At 40.8% G+C, this 22478-nt stretch overlaps 1 long non-coding RNA gene across 1 annotated transcript in view; it reads left to right on the top strand.

The window, feature by feature from the left end:
- The window catches only part of LOC115339989, an 84410-nt gene that overhangs the window by 40536 nt on the left and 21396 nt on the right, over positions 1–22478 (top strand). Inside the window, exon 2 of the long non-coding RNA XR_003922880.2 lies at positions 62–294. This is a non-coding gene — a long non-coding RNA (uncharacterized LOC115339989). The remainder of the gene's footprint in view (positions 1–61; positions 295–22478) is intronic.

Below are 22478 nucleotides of genomic sequence, written 5' to 3'. Positions count from 1 at the left end.
CACCTACCTACCTGTGTTTTCTTTTATATCTGAATTTCAGGTTTTTTTTGTTTCCCTACAGATTGAAAGTGCTAGGACTAAAATTGAGTCAATGAAGTACCTCCTCTGGTGAGCAGAACAAAGCCACAGCACCCTCAAGAGAGAGATGGCGCGTGACGAGGAGGGACTGCTTCGTGCTGTAGACAGGCAGGGATGGAGGAAGCCTGGGTCCTGCTGCAGCACCCTCCCTGCTACGCTGTGGCTTGTTGCATCCCGAAGAAAGCAGAGAGGGGCTTGTGCTGCTTCAAATATAAGGTGGGTGTTTGTCCTTCATCCCAGGGTGGAGCACAGGGAGGGAAGGTTTCTTGCACAGGCTCTGATGCTCATTCACACACACACACAGAGCTATTTGCAAGCAGCAGCCTTGCTACAGCAGTCACCTTCAGTGAAAGGAAAGAGAGTTTGATTCTCTTTCTGCAAAATTGATAGAAAATTGTCAACGCGTTGAGTGGCTCTGCTTCACTTGAGCTGTGCAGGCCCTTTCTATACTAACTATCCCTGAACTTGCAGTACCTTGCTAAAAATAGTTCAAAGCGTAACCATGAGTTCTCCGAACTGTGATCCTACCAGTTCTGTATTATTCGACTCACCATTCCTTTGAAAGTATTCATCCTTCCCCTCGTAAAACTTAAATCAGCTCATTCCTTGGTCCAAGAGTTGACATCATTATGATGTTACATCCTATGTAATGGTGTGAGACCTGGAAATGCATTCACAGCAAAAACCACGCTGTGAATTGAATTTGCAGTGCCTCAGCCCTTGCTTGCAGTCTGATCTCCCTCCCGCCTTCCGCATTTATTTGTACTTTTAAAACCTGTGTGGTTCCTTGGAAGTACCCCACGGTAACATAGCAGCATGCTGCTGAGGATCTATCAAGGGTCTTTTTAATGTTCCCATTTTTCTTTCCATGACCCCACTTGTTTTACAATGTTTGTGGGAGCAAAAGTGATTGTTTTACCAAATTAAGCTAGTTTTCTTGCCAGGAACAGTGGCTAGGATCTTGTTGACAGATTTGGAAAAGATTATTCTTTCAATACGTTTTGAATGAATTTTTTAAGGATGCCTGCCATGCACAGTTTCCAAACTCAGACCACATTTAACTGTTTAATATTATACGGCGACAGGGACAAATTAGCACCTTTCATTTTCCTATCAAAATTAACACATCCCAAGAAGACATTTCAAGAGCTACAGATCTCTCATTTAGAAATAAATGTAGGAAACTAGTTAAATATGTTGAACTCAAAATCTTGGCCCAAATAAAGTTTGAGAGTTTTGTTATTGATTTCAGAGGCCTCAGAATTTTACACATTTTTCTTATGTCTTTGGAGTTACCTTTTCTCTCATGTGTCTTTTATATGATGATTTTTTTCTTTTTGATGGAAAGCTCTCTTCACACCCTGCTCTGAAAGCCACATCTCATCCCTTTGCTCAAGGGCTTCCTCATGGGCATGAGGGGGGTTTTTGGGGGGATTCCCACCTGCCCCCCTTTCATGCATGACTTGGCCGCTGGGTTTGTTTGTTCTTCCATCTTCTTCTGAAGCCTCTGGAATTGGCCACAGCTAGAAATGGGCTAATGGGCAGGGTGCATAGGTGCTTCTGGTGGTAGTGAGAAGCTCCTCAAGCTCCTGGCTGGCGTGTATTGCCCCAGGTAACATTGGTGGGAATCACTGCAGTTTGCTTTATTGTTGTGCCTCTTTCTAGTGAAGGACACAGCTTTCTCTCAAGGCACTGGTGGTATTCAAGGCTTTTGTCTTTTGTGCTAAAAGTCTGAAGTTTGTTATAAGGTATTGGAGATTCCTGGATGGCTTGTGTTTACCTGGATGTTGGAGTTGAAGTTCTGAGTTTAGCATAATGATTGCTGCGATGGCAGGGGTGAGATGATCCAGGCAGTGCTTCTAGCTGTATGTTGCCATGGTGTTGGGGGATATGATGCTGTATAGGGCCGTTTTTGCTGTCACATGAAATGACTCTTTTGATCATTTGTGCTCTCTGAAGCTGCTATGCAATGTAGGTTAAAGAAGATGCATATTCTTCCTCCCAGTTTTGGTCCATGCAGATACCTTGGGTTAACAGAAGAGAGAATACAAATCCAAGTCAATATGTCTGTGTATTTCACTTTTCTGTCTGAGAATATTAAGGCCAGATTCTCATTTATACTAAGCCCACTTGCAATATTCTGGCAACATAAAGATGCCTTATCAGGAATGTAAATTAAAGCCTCTTTATACTTTTAATAGTGTTTGTAGTTTCACTTGGCTGCAGTACAGGAATGACACATGTCTATACAAATGGCATTTGCCATCCTGTTGGTGGCTGCTGATATTCTTCGTGCCTCTACCCCCTAACTAACTAAACTGCAAGTCTGCTGCAGTTCCAGCTTTCCAATCTCCTTAAAATGAACTGTTTTGAAACATCTAAACCTGGATTTAAGGTTAAAATAATTGTTCTGTCCTTCGTTCACCATGCAATGACCCTGTATGTGTCTGTGTGAATCTCTACTAAATGCCCAGTTCTGCAATGCCCAGACAGATTATTCTTACCATGTACATTGCTTAAATTGGGGAGGAAAGTTCTTCATCTCAGTATGCCTTGTACAATGCAGAGCACCATTTTCTTTTTTGGATTAAAAAAAGAAAATCTCTTGGGAGAAAAACCTGTATTATTGCTCTCAGAGCAAGCACTTCACATATTTTAGATTAAATCACCCCAGCTTTTACATGTGCAGGTCTATTTTCACTTTTAACCATTAAGATCTTGTGTACCGGTGCCTCATCTTTCAAATGGGATGCTGCAAAAATGAAGAATGTTCAGAAGTCCAACAGTTTAAAGAGCAAAGAATTGAGGGACCTGAAGTACAAGGCTTGTAGAAAAGCCACGTGTCAACTATATAGGCTCTAGGAAAAAATGTCAATATCAGCATCTACCTAATATATTTCAGAGAAAATACTGTTTTTGTAATGTCTGAAAGCATGTTATAAGCATTTTATTAGGTCCATGGTTGTATTCTGACTGTAGGGTCTTGTGTTAAATTACCACATGTTCAACAGTGCAGGGCTCAGAAGAGCCATGAAAAAAAGCCTCCAAGAAGAATCCAAAATGAGTTTTTGTTTGTTTGGACTTTTTGTTTTGTTTTGTTTTTTAAATAAATTTTAGTAAGTGATGACTGCAAAGTGCATAGCCTTGAAACTGCCATAGAAAAAAATGTAATGCTGTTCACCCTCATGGAAATCTGGAGCTCTCCAGTGGTTTAAGTCCCCCATTCCTTCCTTTTCAAGGTCATGAGAACTTAGTTCCTGTTTGTGGTCTAGAACTGACTGTTATTGACCTATTGATTTTAAATAGAGAAAATTACACACGGAGAGAATAGAAGGAAAAGAAATGTCTCTAGCAAACTAAAAGGGCAGTATTTGAAGCTTCTGAGGAGAATGAGATCTTAACATATGTAGGGGAGAAAGTTTAAGGGTCTCAGTGCAGGGGAAATGGCATAAGACTTATGAAATACAAATATTTATAAGATTCTGTAATTTAGTAAATGGATTCTTAAAAACTAAGAGATGAATAGGCTCCCCACATATAGTAAAGAATGTGACAGCACTCTGCAAACATTCAGAGAGCATAATATATAATGCAATAGCATTTCTGCAGAAAGCTCTTATCTCTTTTGTACTCTTAAGTCCTCCCTATATTCTTCCCGTAGATGGAGCGAGTCTTCACTGCAACGCTTTCTATCCAGACCAGCTGTTCACTACATTTCTCCTTCCAAATCTCATCTGAAAGTATAGTTTTCTGCATTTCTAGATTAAATATTCTTCCTGTGTTGATAGGTGACTCTGGAGGAATTTTCTGAGTGACTGATAAGATAAAGCTACCCTTTTTGGGAACAGCTTGCACGAGGAGCATTGTACAGTTGAACGGGGCTGTTAGAATTTAATCTGTCTGGTTCTGTCACTGAAGATCAGCTGTCATGGGTTGTTTACTTATCACACTGCATTGGTATTTTCTGAAGGATAAAATATTCCAAACCCAAACAAACTCATAATTCAAGAAGAAAGACGACCTCCGCCGAGTATCGGTTGCCCTCCATGAGGAAGAGGGGAGCCACTTGCTAAGATAGAGGCTTCTCCTGAGCCCTCATTAGTTCCTTGCTTATTGTGGTCTGGCAGTGCCCGGGCTGCTGAGCTCGAAGCTGATGACAGCGGAGATGATAAAGTGTCTGCTGAAGCTGTACATGGCTGCGGGTCACTGCCTCGAAATGTGAGAACAAAATGGGTCCGAGCGCTAATGACTTTCAGGTGTGCACGCCAGGGCCTGTCAGGGCAGTCAAGGAATTAGTGCTTGGCACAAGGCGCAGACCTCTTGGCTGCCAAGTTAAACATAAATGGGGCCTCGTGTAAATAAACAAGGGCAAAGTGAGCTTTTACTCACACTAGATTGTATATCAAGCTCGTACACATGTATCGAGCCCATCGCATTCATGCACACGCAATGCCTCCCTCCCAGGGCAGTAAGGCAAGACTGGATGTTACAGCTGTGAAAGGCGGGGGTGAGGGGAGCTCCTGAGCACCATTTCTCATTTACAGGGCAAAGAGACAAGGCCCCTGCCTTGCTAGAGGCTGCTAAATCTACTTGAGCATTGCTCTTTTCTTTGCTTCCTTTCTCATGCAGATGGGCCAGTGCTTACCTTGTAGGATGTTACCTTCCTTACCTTGGAAATACTCTCCCTGACCTCTCAGGGTGAGTTCCCTTTCAGCCCACCACCCCTCCTTTTATATATTCCCAGCCCTCTCCAATGCACACCAAGATTAAATTTCTGCTTTGGCCTGGATTATGTTTTCCAGGCCAATACATTATGCCACCTTCACGCTCCCCTCCCTGCCCCATCTGGCTTCCATCCTACCCCCATAAAGATTATTAATATAGCCTGTTTCCCAACGATTTATTAGCAGGGGCCAAACTGGTGCCATTTCCCATTTTAGTAGAGCACTGAAAATAATCCTGAGGAGTGTGCCCAGCTATAAAAATGTACTTACACTGTCATATTTGCAGTTTCAAACATGCACCACTTGATAGTCTCAAAAGTGCTGTTTAATTGGGTTTTATGGGTTCTAATTAATTATACCATGTAAAAAAATGACTTGTCCCATTACAGCTCTCTGTGGTTTACTCTGAAGAGCAATGTAATTTAGAGATAAATTGTCCTTCTCTATCCCCCTGCCCCTGCTTTTCCCAGCAAGCTTCAGAAAGGTTTAATTCTCTTTAAACCTGGGAAAGAGAAGCTGAGAGAAAGCTACATTTTGTTCAGGGGACACAACTTTTCCCAGTACCCATGAACGGCTTTAAATGTGACTCGAAATGGTTCCACGTTGCTTCTGCTGAATCAGGCTGGTGAAATTATGAATAATCCTGCAGCTTTCCAAAGCTCACGTCTGTGGTAGCTGTGATTTTGCAGAGGCTTGAATATGTTTGCAGCTTTATATGCTGTGGATTATTTCCTCTGATTACATAGAGGTAACAGTAAAGAAAGCTGAGCACGTGTGCGTTTTTTTTTCCTGAATGAATGTCTAGATTGAGATTTCTCTCCACGACACTGTGAAAATAGTTTGTTAAAGGATCTGGCTACCTTTATGGCATTTCGGTATGATTAGCAGCAGAGGAAACTTCTCAAGTTAACTTCCTATCCTGTCTTGCAGAATCATGAAGCCTGGAATATTCAGACAAATTCTGGGGCAGTCTTCTGACTTTTAAATGCTTCCTGGAATGACTTTGTGAAAAATGAGCAGCCAAGCAGGTACACTCGTGGTTGTTTAAAATATACTCTTATATTACATCCATCACTGTAATAAATTGGGTCTCATGAGGCAAAGCATGAAATATAGTAGAACTGAAGTAGACAAACATTATATCTTATGGTCTATGACTTTATCTGGAAATTAGGGAGTCAGTGTATCAATTAATAAGAAAAGACAGGGCAAAGAAACCTCTTTAATTTGCCTTTTATAGGCAAATGCTACTTATTTCAGAAATGTCATCTCGCACTTCAAACAATGTAAAGCTTTTGTGCATGACCGATACCTCCAAAACTACACTGCCCACCCTAGGAAGGAAATTTGGTGAAACATCCCTGGTCACTGATGTTACTCTTAACACCAAAAGGTTACGATTCTTGATGTGACTGCACAGATGAGTGTTCACGGGATCAAAAAGTTTGAGAGTCATGCTTCTCTAATTTGCTTATTTTATAAAATAAATAACCAGCATGTCAGTTGCTGGAAACTTGGACCATCCTGGGTGTCCAGATCAGTCTGCTTCATGCTCTGGAGCAGGAGCAGTAAGAGCTGCCAAAAAAAAAAAAACCCACCACCACCACAGTCACACACATTACTCATCAATCTGAAAAGTAACAAGATTAATACTAAGAACTGTTTTTATAAAGTAATCCTCTTAATAGTAAAATTAGTTAAAAGAAATTTTAGTACATGTATCTAGTTAGTTATGTTAATAATAACTAAAACCTGCAATGGTTTTATGGAATGAGTTAGCAAAACAGAGCCTAAACCTGAATAAACCTGAAAGTCTCCATGCAGCGTTTGGGTAAGCCCAAACCAACCTGAATATCTTGATGTTTGTACAGTGTTTATGTTTGCTTTTGCATGGCTTTTGCTGCCTCAGAAAGCCATTTATGGAGAGGAAATAACATGAAACCTGCTCTTCTCACACGATTTTCATCATCGAGAGATTTAAATAAGTGGGATCTGCTCTTTTCATGCCATTCTGTCCCCATAAATTACTCCTGGAGGCATTAAAAAGGCTTGTGAAAAACACAGTAATAAATACCCAAAGCAGAAATACAAATGTTGCAGGCTGCTCACACTGCTGTGACAGCAGCTCTGTTGTTAATTTATTGAGCAAAACTGAAGAGGGACCTCAATACCTGTTTCAGCACTGCTGTGTGTGGAGCCTCATTTTACACTGCTGAAACCGATGTTAAAAATCCCATTGACTTTTTACAACAGTATCGTGATTGCTCCAAAGCTGACCGAGTTACTCTGATTATTCCAGAGGAGCAAAGGAATAAGGAAAATGAGGGGAGAGAAGAAATATCAGCTCCAAAAGGATCTTCTAGCTCGCGTCACCTGCAGCAGCTCCCTGCCCCGGGTGGACCGTGCCTCTGGGCAGAACGGAGAGGTTGTGTAACAGAGGCGAGCTCTGCCAGGTCCTTTCTCCTGACACATCCCAGACCACAAGTATGGCCCCTACATCTGAGGGAGAGAAGCAGCAGGGGCATGCGTGAGTCATGGCCCTCATGACAGGGGAATTCCTCGCTGGCTGCTGGCAGCTGCGGGGCTGAGCGGTTTCCACTGCCTGAGCATTACGGAAAGAGCTGTTCTCAACTGAGTATTTAATTCCGATTTCTCACCTCCCTTCAAAATAGAAGATCCTGACACAGGTTTTTTTTTTGATCGAACAGTTCTCATGCAGTTCTTCTCACTGATCCTTTGTGAACTAGGAGAAGCCCAGGTTCACAGCAAACCCCAGGGTATCCTTCAAAGGCACCTGAGTCGAGTTACGTTTTGTACTCTACTCATCCCCTTGATAAGAGAACACAAAAGAACAAAATATTAATCAGTGAAACAGCCAAACTGTCCATCTTTCCATGGCATTTAATGCCTGGTTAGCCCAAACCCTGGTTTCACCTCTGAAGAGTACCCTGTACCTGCCCACAAGTGCTGTTACCCGTGCGGGGAGCTGCAGGAGTGCTGGCTTGGCACAGCTCTGCCTCTAAGTAGCTGCATCGGTACGGGAAACTCAGAACTGCCGCTCCTTGTTTCACAGGTCAGTGGTGGTTCCTTTAGATTAAAAAAGTTTGGATTTGGGTCTTTTTTCACAAATGTATGAAATGAGGCAGGGCTGTGGATGAGGGAGGAACAGAGCTCCACTCCTCGCTCTGCTATGTCTGAGTGGGAGAAGCAGTAAAAGTATCTGGAAAATGAGGCTACCTTCCTTGGTATCACTGTATAGAAAATAATACATAGCACATTTAATAAGTTTTTTATTACAAAATTTATATGCTACTACAGTGGTGTTTTAGAAATAGCTGGTGATGTACCTATAACTAGGATTGCTTGAAACTTTTGAGGCTTCTTTATTTCCTTGTAGCTCTGTCAAACTGAACATTCACATTGAAATTTCCCATGCTGGCATCAGCTCTGGTTGATTTATTTAAAACAATTTAAACCCAACACAAATAAAATTTCAAGGGGAATTTGAAAGTTTGAGGCAACGGAGGCATAGGTGTTCTCCCGATTCAGAATGAAGTGAAATTATGAAATAACTGAATTTCCTGCATACTTGAAATTTGGCATGCTGCCTCTATGTATTCCTTCAGCAGTGAATGTTACAAAATAGAAGTGGTCCCGATTCACCCAAGCACATATATCCTGATTCCCTGAAACGGAAAGACACAGGCAAAATGCTGAACTGAAACCTAGAGGCAGATTTTGATGACCTCTAATTTCAACTTGAAAACTTTAATCATTTGGGCTTAGTATTCCATGCCAGGTACCTTTTCCATTTTTTGGAAAATTTCAGCAGATTATGACTCAGGAACAAGAATATAAATATATATAAATTTATATTACTACACTTATAACATTTCTATCCTATATATTGCACTTATGTATGTATATATAAATATATATATATGGGTTATAGATAAAAATTTATGATTTTATATATACATATATATAATGGAGAAAGTGTTCTCCTTGAAAAGCTTATTATTTAGAAAAGGCTGTCGGGAAATCATGAAATTAAGGTTTCCTGCATAGTGTTTATTTGGCTTCCTTTTGTACATGTGTTTGGTATAGTCTTTAATTACATGACCATGTACTATATTTAGCAGAGGACCCTGGTCTCATTCAGTTCAGAAGGTGGAGCAGCTCAGGAGATGAGTCACGGCTGGGTAGAGGAGGCGGCTGGTGTCTGATGGACTTTGCCTGTATTTGGTATGGAAGCTGGGAGAAGTATAATAAGAGGCAGAGGATTGAAAAGGAAATGGGGGATCTCATGGCTAAGGTATCTGAATACTGCAAAACTCTCACCCAGTCTTAGAGAAGTCGTTTTAAACTAAATTCTTCCCAACTGGCTATTAATTTTATTTTGTTTTCTGTGTTTCCATTTGCAGAATACATTGTCAGTGGTATTTCTCCTGACATATGATGCTGTACAATGTTAAACATTCTGAGAAATCAATTCCCAGACATCTCATTTTGGGTACCCAACGTTAGCAGAATGTTTTGACCTGAATCTCTTTGTGTTTCAGTTTCCCATCTGTTAAACAGGAATAATAATATCCTCTCATCTTACGGGGTGTTGTTAAAAGGAATTAACATTGTGAAGCACTCATATGCCATACTGATAAGAGTCCTAGAAAAACTCAGAAGAAAATTAGCAACTGTGTCTTCCAAGCAGGTTTTGGATAGTATGTGGTAAAAAAGGCCTCAAGCCACATGCTGAATAACGACACTGTAGCAAAATATTGAATATCTGCTTATTAAGTGAGCGCTGTCCATCCTGAGGTAGAATCTGGTGGAAAACAAGACATAATCCTGTATTTAAAGGGTGAATCATAATGCAGATGAATAAGGTTTTATGGTTAACTTTAGTTCTGACATTTTGATCACTTGGTTTTGCAGATATAAATGGTGCACGTGCAAAAAGATACCTGTGCCTAAAAAGAAACAAAATCCGAGTTCCAAAATGCTTGCTGTTCAAAGAAATATGCAGGAACTTAATTCTTATCTCTGTAGATGAGATGCTTATTGGAGCCTGGTGGGTTTTGGAGAGGAAGAGACATTGCAGCTTACTCTATTTGGGAAACAGTTTTCAAGAAAACGTTAAACTGTAGCTTGTTGCCTCTTCTTTGTTTTTAAAAGATGGGAAAAGCTTTCTAGCTGGGAAAACTGGTAGTGGAAATAGTTTTGAAATTAGTACATAGATTCATGCACACACCTGGATGGGCTCCTGCAAAATTTGCATGGGGTATGACAGTACTTTCTGTTAACACTTCTTCCTACAGCTTGTGGAAGAGTAAACTCCTAGGTTCTGTAGCAACCAAGTATATAGCTTTCACAGACCTAGACAGACTACTTATTAAAGATAAAAGAATTTTTTGGCACAAGAACAAATGTCTATTAATTGGCTATGAATAAATTCAGTCTGGAAAATAAATGAAGTTTTTTAGCCACCACAGCAACAACTTTTGAGTGGCTTCCTGGTAGGAAGAAACATGGAGTTTTCTAGTTCCCTCACATGATGTCTGATGAAAATAAAGAAGGGGGTTGCAGATCTGAAGATCTGTATGAGAGCAGACTGGGCTTAAGAACCTAGGAAGTTGGTTTCAAGTCCCATATCTGCCATTTCCTATTCCTAAAACCAGCCCTCACAAGGCTAACATTCACCTTCCCCATTTCACACATGGAGAAGCTGACTCCTAGAGGGATGAAAGGATAAATCCAATCTCCTCAAATTCGTTAATGAGGACTCATTAGCAGAGCAAGGAATCAAAGGCAGCTTTCCAAATGAGACAGACCCTATTTATGAAGAAGTAAAGCACTCTGCCTGCTTGTGCCCCTCTACCAACCCTTCCCTGCCCTCTGAAGGGTGGAGAACATACATGGAACTGGGGTCTAGCATCATGCAGTGGTGAGGTATTGTCAGTACCCCCAGTGTTTATTCTCCTCTTCCTTATTCTCTGCTGTTTGCAAAGTAGGGCTGCATTGGCTTTGCTGGTAAAAGATCCTTTGCAGACACAAAGAAGAGAGGAACAATTCCAGGCCACTTTGCAAGTCACTGGGAACAAAACATAGCTGCCCCTGCACCTTTTGAGTGGTGTAAAGTGTGTCTGATTGCTTAGCCATCAGCAGGAGGCAGCTTAAGGTGAACCATTCCTGCTGCTTTGCCACTATTAAGATCTAGCAGTACCTTGATGTTTCCTCACTGGCAATAATTTGCAGGATTAAATACTTCAAGCCACTCTAAAATTAGTTCCAGGAGGCATTTTGTGCTTTCATTTCAGAGCTCTCATGAGCCTTTCCTACTTTGTAAGTCTGCTACAGCTAATTACCTGATGGTTACAGTGCTCTAGAAGATTTCAAATATCTGTCTTTTCCACTGGTCTAAAGACCCAAGTGGGGTTACAGTGTAGAACCTGTACCAGGAGTGTTTGCCAAACACTGTAACTAGCTCAGTCAGCTTCATGAGATGGGCAAATAAACCCTGCAGACAAAAATACCTTTGTCCAGTGTCTCCATCCAAGATTCAAAGCAAACTTATTTTTGACCCTTTAAAAATATCACAGAAACCTATTGAAAGAAATGCTTTTATGTATTGAACCCTCTTCATCTGCCTGATCCATTAGAGACACTTCAGAATCACAGCAGATGTTTTCAATGGGACCGCCTTCATTGCTGTGGTTTAAGGGTTTGCAAGGAACATTTTGTATTTTATTTTGAGAACACCTGTAGTGTGTGATGCTACTGTCTGTCCTATGCAAACGTGTAGCTATCAGAGCCAGAGGTAGAATAATTCTGGGAGAAGTGAGAAATCTTATCACATCAGCAAAAAAGCACAGCTCAAAGAAGACTGGGGGCCCTCAGTCTGCAGATACCCACTGGCAGCAGTATCCCCCTCTTGAAGATATAGTTCACTCTGCTTGGTGTTTCTGGCCACCTTTATTGGCCCGTGCTGGCTGTGGCCATGCCATGATCCTTTCTATTTTCTTCCCACCCTTTCCTGGCCCCTTTGAGATGATTCATTTTCTGAATATATGCATGTGTCATTTATAAAAAGTCTTACTCTCCTGACCACAGCAAAAATCCAGAGGGGTTTGATTCCTTGCTTGTGATTTCACAGGCTGATTTTTTTCACCTGGCACCATGCCCAAAAGAAATCATCTCTCTCTCATACTTCCCAGGGTCATCATTGCTTTTAGCATCTTTTAAAACCTGCTTGCTCGTTGCTTCTGAAGCATCAAGGCAGGCACAGCTTCATACACCAGTTCCCAGCCTTATTTTTGGGGGCTTGGTATTTATGTTGTTAAACCCATGGCAATTTGAAAACCATTGCATGCAACCCAGTAACAGTAGCAAATTTTTTTACTCATTGAGCCATCACTGAACAAATTGAAATTGTTCCCTCATTTACTCCGAATGAAAGATGTCCACCACCTTCAGCTAGACAGATATTCAGTGAAGCTGTCCACCACGGCTGTCCAGTGTTTCTTCTAGAAAAAGATGCTCACCAGCCATTGCTGTGAACCTCCAGTGCAGCATCAGAGTATAGCTGAAGTCATGTTTGTCAAATATAGTGACCTAACATGAAGCTTCCGAGTTGTAAATACTGAGACCCTGATCTTAGTCCAATAGCAGGACTTAGTTGCTTCAACATGATTTTCAGTGTTTACACCTGGGCGTGATGTTTGAAAACTGTGTTCTAAGACTGAGACCCAACTTCCTTTGAAGTCCATGGGAGTTTCAGCCTCGACTTCCACAGCAGAAGGGTTGGGCTCTTTGTTCTTTTGTCTAGTGCAATTTGTTAGTAATTGCTACGATCCAAGTGATGGGCAGCTGGATTTTCTAGCTTGTTTCCAAATTGTGCGCCTTCTGAGACCAGACACCTCTTCTGCCTCTCCCAAAACAAAATGCCGAAGGAACATAGATAGAGGAAATCCGTTCAAACTGAGTAAACAGCTCGTGAGGGTAGGCCAGCAGGATTCATTCACGCTCATTCAGCCCAGGCTGGCTGGTTTGATTCCAGTTGGAGCACTCTCTTCATTACAGGCCCCCTGGGGAATGTTAATCTGTACAGTATAAACATTTATAAACATCTACTAAATCATTACACTTCAGCTGCCCCATAAACACTCCTGAATGCTTTCCTTAGGCAGCATTGGTTGGGTAATGTGTGGCTTTTTGGAATGAGTTTACGGGTGTTTGGCACTGGCAGAAATACGGGGAGAGGGCACTGGAGGTTAAATAACATTGTTTAAGCTTCATGACTTATTTAGGATAAAGACAGAAGCTCTTTGTGAAACATTAAAATGGGTCTAGCTGGTAGATGTTGAGGAAAAGCCCAGGTTGTAGAGGGGCTAAGACAGCCTTCCAGCTTTGCACACTGGATTTTAGTGATGCCATTGCCATGAACATCACAAAATGCACTTACCACTAGTCCACTTGACATTTCTGGACCCAGGCAATACATCATTATTCATCTATGACTGCAACACTAGCTGCCTTTGAAAGAACTGCCTGATGCAAGGAAAAAATGTAGACATAACTTCTGAATACTGAGCCAGAACTAACATAACCCACAGAATTGTAATCAGCTGAGCCACAGGTCCCAGGCTTGCTTGTATGCACTTACAGGACATGTGAGTATGTATGTATCGGCAAAAAGTAAGTATGTTTATGAACCAAAATGAGCAGGTATATATATTTGCATCTGTGAAGTGTAAGTAATCAGGTTTGAATGCACACCTAGCAAAGCAAAATTTGTGCTTTGTAGAGTGGAACTCTCAGTTCCTGGATGTGATCTGTCCTCTTGCCTGAAGGTGCCGGCATGAATGAACATTACCAGGACTGGTGTAGTAGTATAGTAACTCCATACCCAGCTCTAGAAGATGTATGTGAATATAGAAGCAGTAAGTAAAAAAGAAACAAATGAACCCTTATGACTTAGTCTCAAATAAGTAAAGGATAATTCCCTCAATTATTAATATTTTTGTTTGTTTGCAAGGGTTTTGAAAAGCTATGAACTGATAGAGGTGTCATTAATTACCACAAGGATTGTGCATGAGTAATGTAACCTGAGCAGAAGTTAAACATGTTGCATGAGAGAGATGTGTTTACTGACAGTCTGATGAATAGATAACAACTTGATTTCTAAAAAGCATCTTAGGAAAAATTATTTAATTGGCTATAATTATATCTTATCCCACACTTGAGCAAATAGCGTGTGTACTTAAATCTCTGCTTTACTTATGCATATCACAGGTATGTGGCTGGACATAACAGGAGCCTCCTTTTCCATCTCCTCTTTCTCTTGTATTTATAGCACACAGCCACTGTCTTCCAGCTACGACCACGCCTATTTGTGAAACAAGGGCAGAGAAAACAGAAGATTTTTTCCTAAGTGGATCTGGATGCACAATACAGGCAAACCAGAGGGCAGAAATCCTCCCTGATAGACACCGAGCCGTGGCTGTGGCTTTCCTGGCCCGGCCTTTCAGCGCTGTCTTTGCCAAATTAACAGCTGGAGTGAGAACTTGCAAATGGAATAGCTCTAAAATCCTTTGCAACATCTCAAGGCCATGGGGCAGTGGGCTGCGAGGTCTCCAGACCATGGTCCAGTCTGCTCTGCCCTGCTTGGACACCAGCATCAGGCCAAAAGGCCAGGACCGATGTGCCTTGTCCCTTGGTACCTTGCAAGTAAAGGGGAAAATGAAGATTGGTTTTACTACTCATGTTTACCGTAACCTTCTAAAACATGAAATCAAACCAGACCCATTATGGGCTAAAGGTGGCTTTACCATATCTGCACTTTCCAGCTTGCAAATCTCCCTCTGTGTGTGTGTGTATGTGTATGTATATAAATAATCAGTAGCAGAGGGTGAATTTTCCACAGCTTTTTTGTGGCACGTAATGAGGTGGGTAATTTAAAATCTGTTCTGTATGGTCAAGGATCCAGCTCACAAAAAGCATTACACATTATTAGCTTCGATTGGTCTTTTAACATCCATCTTAAAGGGTCAATAAATGAGTTTGCCTAGAGGTAAACCAGTTGTTATCATGTGTAGGGTTACGGTCACAGCTGGAGGGCACTGGCAGGGACAGGCTGTCTGTCTGCCTGTGTAGGAGACTTCAGTCTCTAGAGTCAGTGTTCTATTAATTTTACAGTACCTTAAATTCATATTGTAATTATGAGAAATAAGCAGAGAGAGAGAAAGATCTCCTTTTAATAGAAAATAGGTTTAAAGAAATCTGGAGCCTATTACCTTGCCAAATTCTAATTATATTACAGCTGGACTTTTATCTCGGTACACTGCAAATAAATTCAGACCAAGGTAGCTTGGATCTATGTTTCCCAACTTGACAACAGGAAGCTGTGGACAGGAGAGAGAAGAGAGCAGAGCAACCAGCATGAAGCCTTGGGAGTGTCAGATTTTGAATTTTAGTTTTAACCTAGGCTAAAATTTCGTGACTTAATTCAAATGCAAAAGTAAATTTAGTGGTCTCATACAAGCCCCTAGTGGACATCATTTATCCAGTTGAAAAGATCACCATATGTTTTAATATGATGACGTCTTTGATTAGAAGGTAAAGCTTGGAATATCCTTAGTTAGGAGGACTGGGAGACAGGGAAACTTTTAAAAGTAGAGGCTGATGTACATCATCCCACTGCTGTCTGGGATAAAATGTGATGCAATATAGCAATTGCATAGATGTGAGGAGCTCAAAGCTATGCAAGTGATAGAATTTGCCTATTGACTTGATGAGCATTGACTGAAATGTGCTCAAAGCCTGAAGCTATGTTATTTCGGTACTTCAACTCCGATTTGAAGTGTACAGTAAGGGAAACTCACATGACATTATTAATACAGACACTTTTCCATTTAGTTAAAAAACATTAACAAGAGAGGACTGCAAACATCATTTTATAGGATAAGTCTTCAGACATCAAGAACTCAAGACATTTTGTAAGTACAAGTCTGGTATTTGACCCTTCCCTCCCCAGTAATCAAGACTTTCAGTTGCAGAGTCCCTGGGTGCTTGCAGGCAACATCCAGACATTTAAGAAGGCTGGTCTAATCTAAGCTCCATTAGAGGCATTTAATATTGGCTTGACTTGATCTACTGCAGCCTTTGCTCGTATTTTGTCATGTCTCTAAGGGGTGGGATAGTCGTGGTGGTGGTGAAGGGGGAGGGAAGAGTGGAGAATTGAGACTGTAACTTCTATCAGAGCTTTATGAGGAGGACAATTTGAAGCACTGTCCTTGCAAGGTTAAGAACAAGCACATGGCTAATCCCGCTACACTCCCTCCTGGCTCCTGAATAGCAGCAGCCTGTGCCGTGCTCCCAGCTAGTGCATCTCAAGGTTCCTCCTGGGACCTGGCTCATCTGAGCCTTCCTTCTGCCATCCACTTCGTTTTGTCTCTCTCATTTTCATAGAATCAACTGCTTCTGAAAAGAAACCTGTTCTGCAGCAGCCCAAGAAGTGACATTCATTCCTATGAGTCTCTCTCACCCCTTGATGTGCGCACTGTTAATTTAGAGGACTGAGCAGCAGCTGCTTAGAAACAGTGTGTTTCTGGCCCCTGCTTCAGTAGGGATGTGAGAAGGTGTTATGTATAAACCTCGTGCTCTTTTCTTCCAGCTGTGAGGAAGAGGAGGGGCTGTACTGCAGCAGCACCGATCCCTGACCCGAGACCGCACACCTTCAGTTAGCTCAGCATTTGTTGAGATCTGTCCCCGTGCGGTTGCACAGGGGGAAATGTGTGCCCTTTCGAGCCCCTCCTGCCCTCTGCTTGTCTTCCTTCCCAGTCTTTTGGGTTTTCATCCACCAGCCTTGTCCTTGTGAGCATACTTACTCTGCTTTTCCTTCCCTCTAGTTGTTCCTATTCCTGATCCAGTGGGCTGTACCCTGAGTCACAGTTTCGGGCTGTGTCTGCACCACGGCAAACATCACTGCACCGCGGCAAACATCACTGCACCACTCACAGCTCTGCTGCCAAAGGGCGCACAGACTTTGGTTCCCAGGATTGCACCAAGGAATGGATTTACAGGCAGGAATATCCGTGTAGACAGAGTTTTTTCCTTAACTATAAATATCAGAAAATGCTCACAGAAGGCACTTTTGTAATCCTGGGGGAGCATCTGTGCCCATATAGCTGATTCTCAAGTTGTTCCCATCTAATTAAGGAGCCAGAACATGAGCTTTTTATCCAGAAAAGCCAGCTTCCATTTTGGCAATCCTCCTTTCTCCAATCTTGCCTGCAAATTGAAGACTGGGAGTGCCTTTCACAAAAGATATTTGCTAAATCATTTCAAATAGCAAATGGGCATCTGGAAAATTAAAGGTCATTCATGAACAACTAGAAACTGGGAAAAGAGGCAAGGTCAGCTGAAGAAAGCCATATAATTTTGTTCCTGCTGAAGAGAGAGATAAGTTGTACATAGTCCTTAGGTTGACCCAATGCATAAAAACAAATCCTGCAGTCAGCTTTGGAGATAAACACAGCTTCAGAGTTCCCTGGACAGTGTTTTCCGACACTAATGTACAGTCCAACCCAGTGACTTCAAGCAAATGAGCAGATTTGGCTGTGGAAACAGTTTTGCTTCTCCTTTCCTTGCAACGTAAGTTTGGGCAGAGGGAAAACTTTACTCTTAAAAGTTTAATACTATTAGTGTGATTTTTGTAAGTTATTGTGTCTATCTCAGCCTTTAGCAAATATTATGCAGTAAAACACGAGCATGAGACCTCATCCACGTTTACCCCTGCTTTTTTACACCAATGCTTTTAGAGGTAGTCAGAGTTGTGTTTGGTACAGTCATGTGAAAGATGCAAGTCTTTCAAAATTAGTCTGTTATAGACTAAGCTTGTCCCTATCACAAAATCTATGATACGCTTAGCCCAAATTAGGTGGGATACTTATTGCAGGGAAAGGAATAACTGTACAGACCTCTGGCTTCTAGAAAGCTCCTTTCTCATGGCTGCAGTGGATGTGTTTTGGTGTGAGGGACAAGGGGAAGGGAGTATGAACAATGCTTTTGCCAAAGCAACGTATGTTCTTTAACTTTTTTCAAAGGTGTCAATTCAGAACCATTCCTTAACAAGAAATTAGTAAAGGATTTGATCCAAAGGCTACTTGTTAGTAGGAGTCTTGCCCATTGACCATACTGGGGTTTGGATTGGGCCCTAAATCCTACAGCTGTGCTTATTAATAATTGAGTAAAAAGGGTTGGCAAAGTTTTTCATCCACTGTAAACAAACACATTTCCACTATGAAGTGCATTTAATGGAGTTTTGCAGCATTGGTCTCCCGGGCAAGCATATTAGTCTCTGTTTTCCCTCCCTGTCCTAATGGCCACAGCCAGGAGGGGGGCTGGTTTGAACTGTGAAGGAGGCTGGTTTTTATCCACATTGAGTGGAGAGGCATAAATTGGCATTCCATATAATCATAAAAAAAATTCCCAGCAATTATTAAAAGATTCTTATCTCTTGCTCCCTACATGGATAATGAGATCCCTCTCTGCTGGACTGAGACAGCCTGTCTCTCTGCTCACTTAATGAAATGGACCCAAGTTTGCAAATTAGCATAGCCCTGACTCCGAACATAACCTCTTGTTGTCTAGTTGTACATCAAGGCCCCTGGCTTATGTCTTTTCTTATTAACACCCCGTAATCATGTCAACCCTCTTTGGTTTTCATTTCCTGTTTCCTTTTACAAATTCACTTTTGAGTTTTGAGCACATTGTTGGGTGCCTTTGGATGAGCTGGGATTTTATTTTTGTCTCATTTTTAACATTATTGAAGTATAAGTTTATTGGGGGGTACTGGTGTGGATCTAGGGAATCTGTCTTCTGTTTCATTTTTTAGCTGTTTTTTTGCCATGTGATCTTAAAGCAACTCCTTTCATATGTCTATGCTCGTTTCCCTTCCACTTTTTGATTTTTATGTTTTAGACTGTAAGATCTTAGGGGCAGGGATTTTGTCTTGCCATATATTTGGTCAGTGCCTTCCAGAGTGCATTTTTGTTTCTGTGAGGGTGTCTGTGTAATAGATTATTAATAATAATATGGAACAGTGATATCATACTCTAACAAACACAATATGCTAAAGGCTTTCTGAGAAGTCAAGAAGGATGAACCCTTTGAAACTCTTTTTCCTTCTCTCTCCCCTGATGTGAAACTTCATTGTCGGACCTTTAGAGTAATAAATCAAAGCAGCTGAAAGAAGTGAATCATGATTTCTTTTGCCCATGTGTAGCTGACCCAATCTGTCTTTGATAAGGCAGTGCCCTTCCACTTTATCCACTACCCTACTAATTATCCTTCACTTTCATGAGCACTGAAATCCACTCACACATTAGAATAAAAAAAGAAACAGGGAAGTGATTAGTTGTGTACAGATAAGAAGCAGCCCACAGTGTTAGCTGGGTAATAACATTTTTCTAAGATTTCTTTTTTTTTCTGGAATTCATTTTCTCTCACTTACATCCATTGCAGTAAAAAATACTTACTGTTTGTAACACAAAAGATAACTCTTCAATGCAAAGCTTTAGTGTATGTCCTTAAAAGATTTATTCCTTTATCAAGTATTAATTTAAGAAGGGGTGCCTTGTAGGTAAGGCAATGACATCAGTGGTAGGCTACAGGGCAGCAGATTTATTAATTTAATAGGTTTATCCATTTTACAGCTTGGATAATCATATTTCACTAAACTGGTACACAAGGAGGCCTCAGCCCATCTGACAGCTTTATTCTTGTGTGAGTTAACAAGCACATTTTGTACTCGTGACCTTGTGAATTGTAAAAGTGCGAGGAGCTAGAGAGGAATGACAGACCAAATCCAAGAAACGTGTTAGCATTTCAGTTTTCCTGAGCAAGATTTATAAAGGGAGCAGTGAGGAATCTCAGCTGCAAAGATAACTTAAACATTTGTTAATTTATTTGGTTTAAGAAAATATGCAGAATTAAAAAAAAATAATAATGGAATGTTAACTTTAAAAGTATGGACCTAATTTGTTTATCAAAGACATCAGTTTAACAATAGAATTGCTCCCCTGACAATAGAGGAGTTGGTCTTGATCTGGGACAACTAGAAAAGAATTGGGCTGGTTTTGTCTAAGGTAAATGTGTTTGGTACATACTCATGTTTACTCCTTGTGTCTCTCTGTGCTTGCTGTGGCCGCTAAATTTCCTCTATAAGTGTTTAAAATTCTTGAAACTGGCTGAGAAATAATGAGATTAAGCAAAGAATGGAGTTAGGCTTTTAAAAATGCCTAGTTAAAAGCCATTTTATAGTTAAAAACCTCATGTATACATGTGTCATTTTAAAGCATTTCTTATTTACTATACAGGAAAGAAAGAAAGCCTGCACTCCTTTAGGACTTTTTTTTCCTTATTGAAACTGTTGAGAGAAAAAGAAAATATTTTCCTATTTGTGTAAAAGCTTGCACTTAAAGCTGGACTTTTTGTAAAAACCATGTTTCGATTTTTTGTTGAAAAGATGACATGTTCAGGAAGAAGATATTTTCTGTGCAAAATAACATTCAACTGAAATCTAAATTCTCTTCAGAAAATTTAACATAAAAGTAGGGGCTAATCCTACTCTGTCCTTTTAATAAAAACAAAAGCTGAGCTACTGACACTGTACTAACTGCAAGCTCTTCAAATAAAAGCAAATACCTTGGACCTCATCATAAAATGGTACATTTGGCAACACTGAAAGAACTGAAAGAATTGTAGACCTTCAGGGATTTATTTTCATTTATATTCAAACTCCTTTACCCCAATCTTGACATGTAAAAAGGAATATTTTGTGCAAATCAGAATTAGGCCATGGAGACAGGAATTTCAAAAGCTTGGATATGAGTCGAACATGACAGGCTGGTACTGAGATACAATGTGCTCTTAATTTACTTTCCTCTCTATTCCTCACTTTCTGCATGTCACTCATTTTTGACAGCAGGCAATGACTGTTTAGCTCTTCTTAGCAGGTGTCAAGATCTGTCTGTCCGTTTTGAGCGTAGAGCAAAGTCGAACGCTTGCTCTGCAAGGCCCAGGGCTTGAGTACGTGCATGAAATGCCACGCTGGGGTGTGCGAGCAGAGCTGCCCGAGCCCAGAAGTTGCATGCAGCTTGACAAACTCCCTTGCACAACCCAAGTGGGCAGCAGTGTTTGGGGAGCCACGGTTCTGTCTGTAGGGCTTGTTTGGAAAACTTCATGTCCTTTTCCAGTCACATGCAATTTCTGGTTTGTACACAGCAACAGTTAGCATTTGGGTTTAAAAAGTTGCACGAGGATATTTATGTTTTCAACAGAATTAATTTTTAAAAAAAATGTTATAAATCATGTTACATTTTGAGCTGCTGTATTTGCAACAATGTCTGAACTTCCACCCTGAAGTATACAACAAGTGTCACACGGGGAAAGCATTTCTCTTCTAACTTACTGCTAGAAATTTAATGCTATTGCCTGGTCTGCGCTAGAAAAAAAGACATCATGTGAACCTCCTGTTTGGCCCTTTTTAAATTTGCATGGCCTGAAATTCTTACTGTATGATGCTGTTGACCATGTTCCCTGTAGGTCTGGCAGGACTGCTCTGAGAGATGTCGGTGGAGGTCGCTTTCCTTGGTATCCAGGGCTCCTGCGAATTGCCTATTTTCCTGGGCTGGAAGGTAATATTCCCAAAGCATTGTCATGTAAATGAAACTCCCATTTCATTTCCTACCATATGAGGGACAAAGAAGGTGGCCAGTTGTGTTTAGAGCATGCCATAATGCATCCTACCATAAAAATGGCAAAAAAGGAACTTCTTGTTATATGTGATAGCATGGTCCCATCAGGCTCCGGAGGCTTTGATCATTCCCTTTTCTCGTCTTCAAAAGAGGGGAACTTTGTTCACAGGAACACGCTCAATCCCAGGGATGTTTTATAGTTGGCTGTGGATGCGTTACCAGTTGGGATCCCTAATTATTATCAATTTGCAGATTGCCTTGAATGTCTTATTAAGATTCCTGCAGAATGATTGATCATAATCAAAAAATTAATCACCAATCAGCCCTGGCAATTAACATTAGCAAGTCTATTTGCATATATCTGATAATTTATGCTGCTCCTGGAAGACAGGACTTTTGCTGAATATTATTGATTAGGGGAGAAGAGCCAGATGCTTCTATCATTGGGACATTAGGCTTTATTAGACAGGACTAGTAAGGTGTAAGAAATTGAAGGGCATTCCTGCAGCCTGCTGTAACGTGGGCATCTTCAGGTGTCTAAAAGGAATTTCTTAAATGCATCCACTGAAATTTCTTAAATATTGAAAAGTGGGATATCGTGCTTTAAAGCAGCTTTGACTTTTGACTCTTATTTACTATAGAAGCTTTAAATATTGAGTATGAGAAAAACACTTGATAATGTCAGCCTAGATTGTTAGATTTACTTTAGAAGTCATCACTTAATAGATAAAATTGTTTAATGTTATGAATAAAGAATTTGCAGGCTTGTGATTAATTTGACTAATTGTACTATTTAAACTATGAAGAATTGCATATCAAAGTCCTAGAAGTGGTTGACAATAGTCTACACTTTCAGTAGATTTTGTTTAATGAATTTATAATCTTTCTTCAAATTTTTTTCTTTTTAAACTGATACTTT

The sequence above is a fragment of the Aquila chrysaetos genome, chromosome 3 (genome assembly GCF_900496995.4).
Source record: "Aquila chrysaetos chrysaetos chromosome 3, bAquChr1.4, whole genome shotgun sequence".
Taxonomy (NCBI): domain Eukaryota; kingdom Metazoa; phylum Chordata; class Aves; order Accipitriformes; family Accipitridae; genus Aquila; species Aquila chrysaetos.
This window is presented reverse-complemented; position numbering and strand designations above follow the sequence as displayed.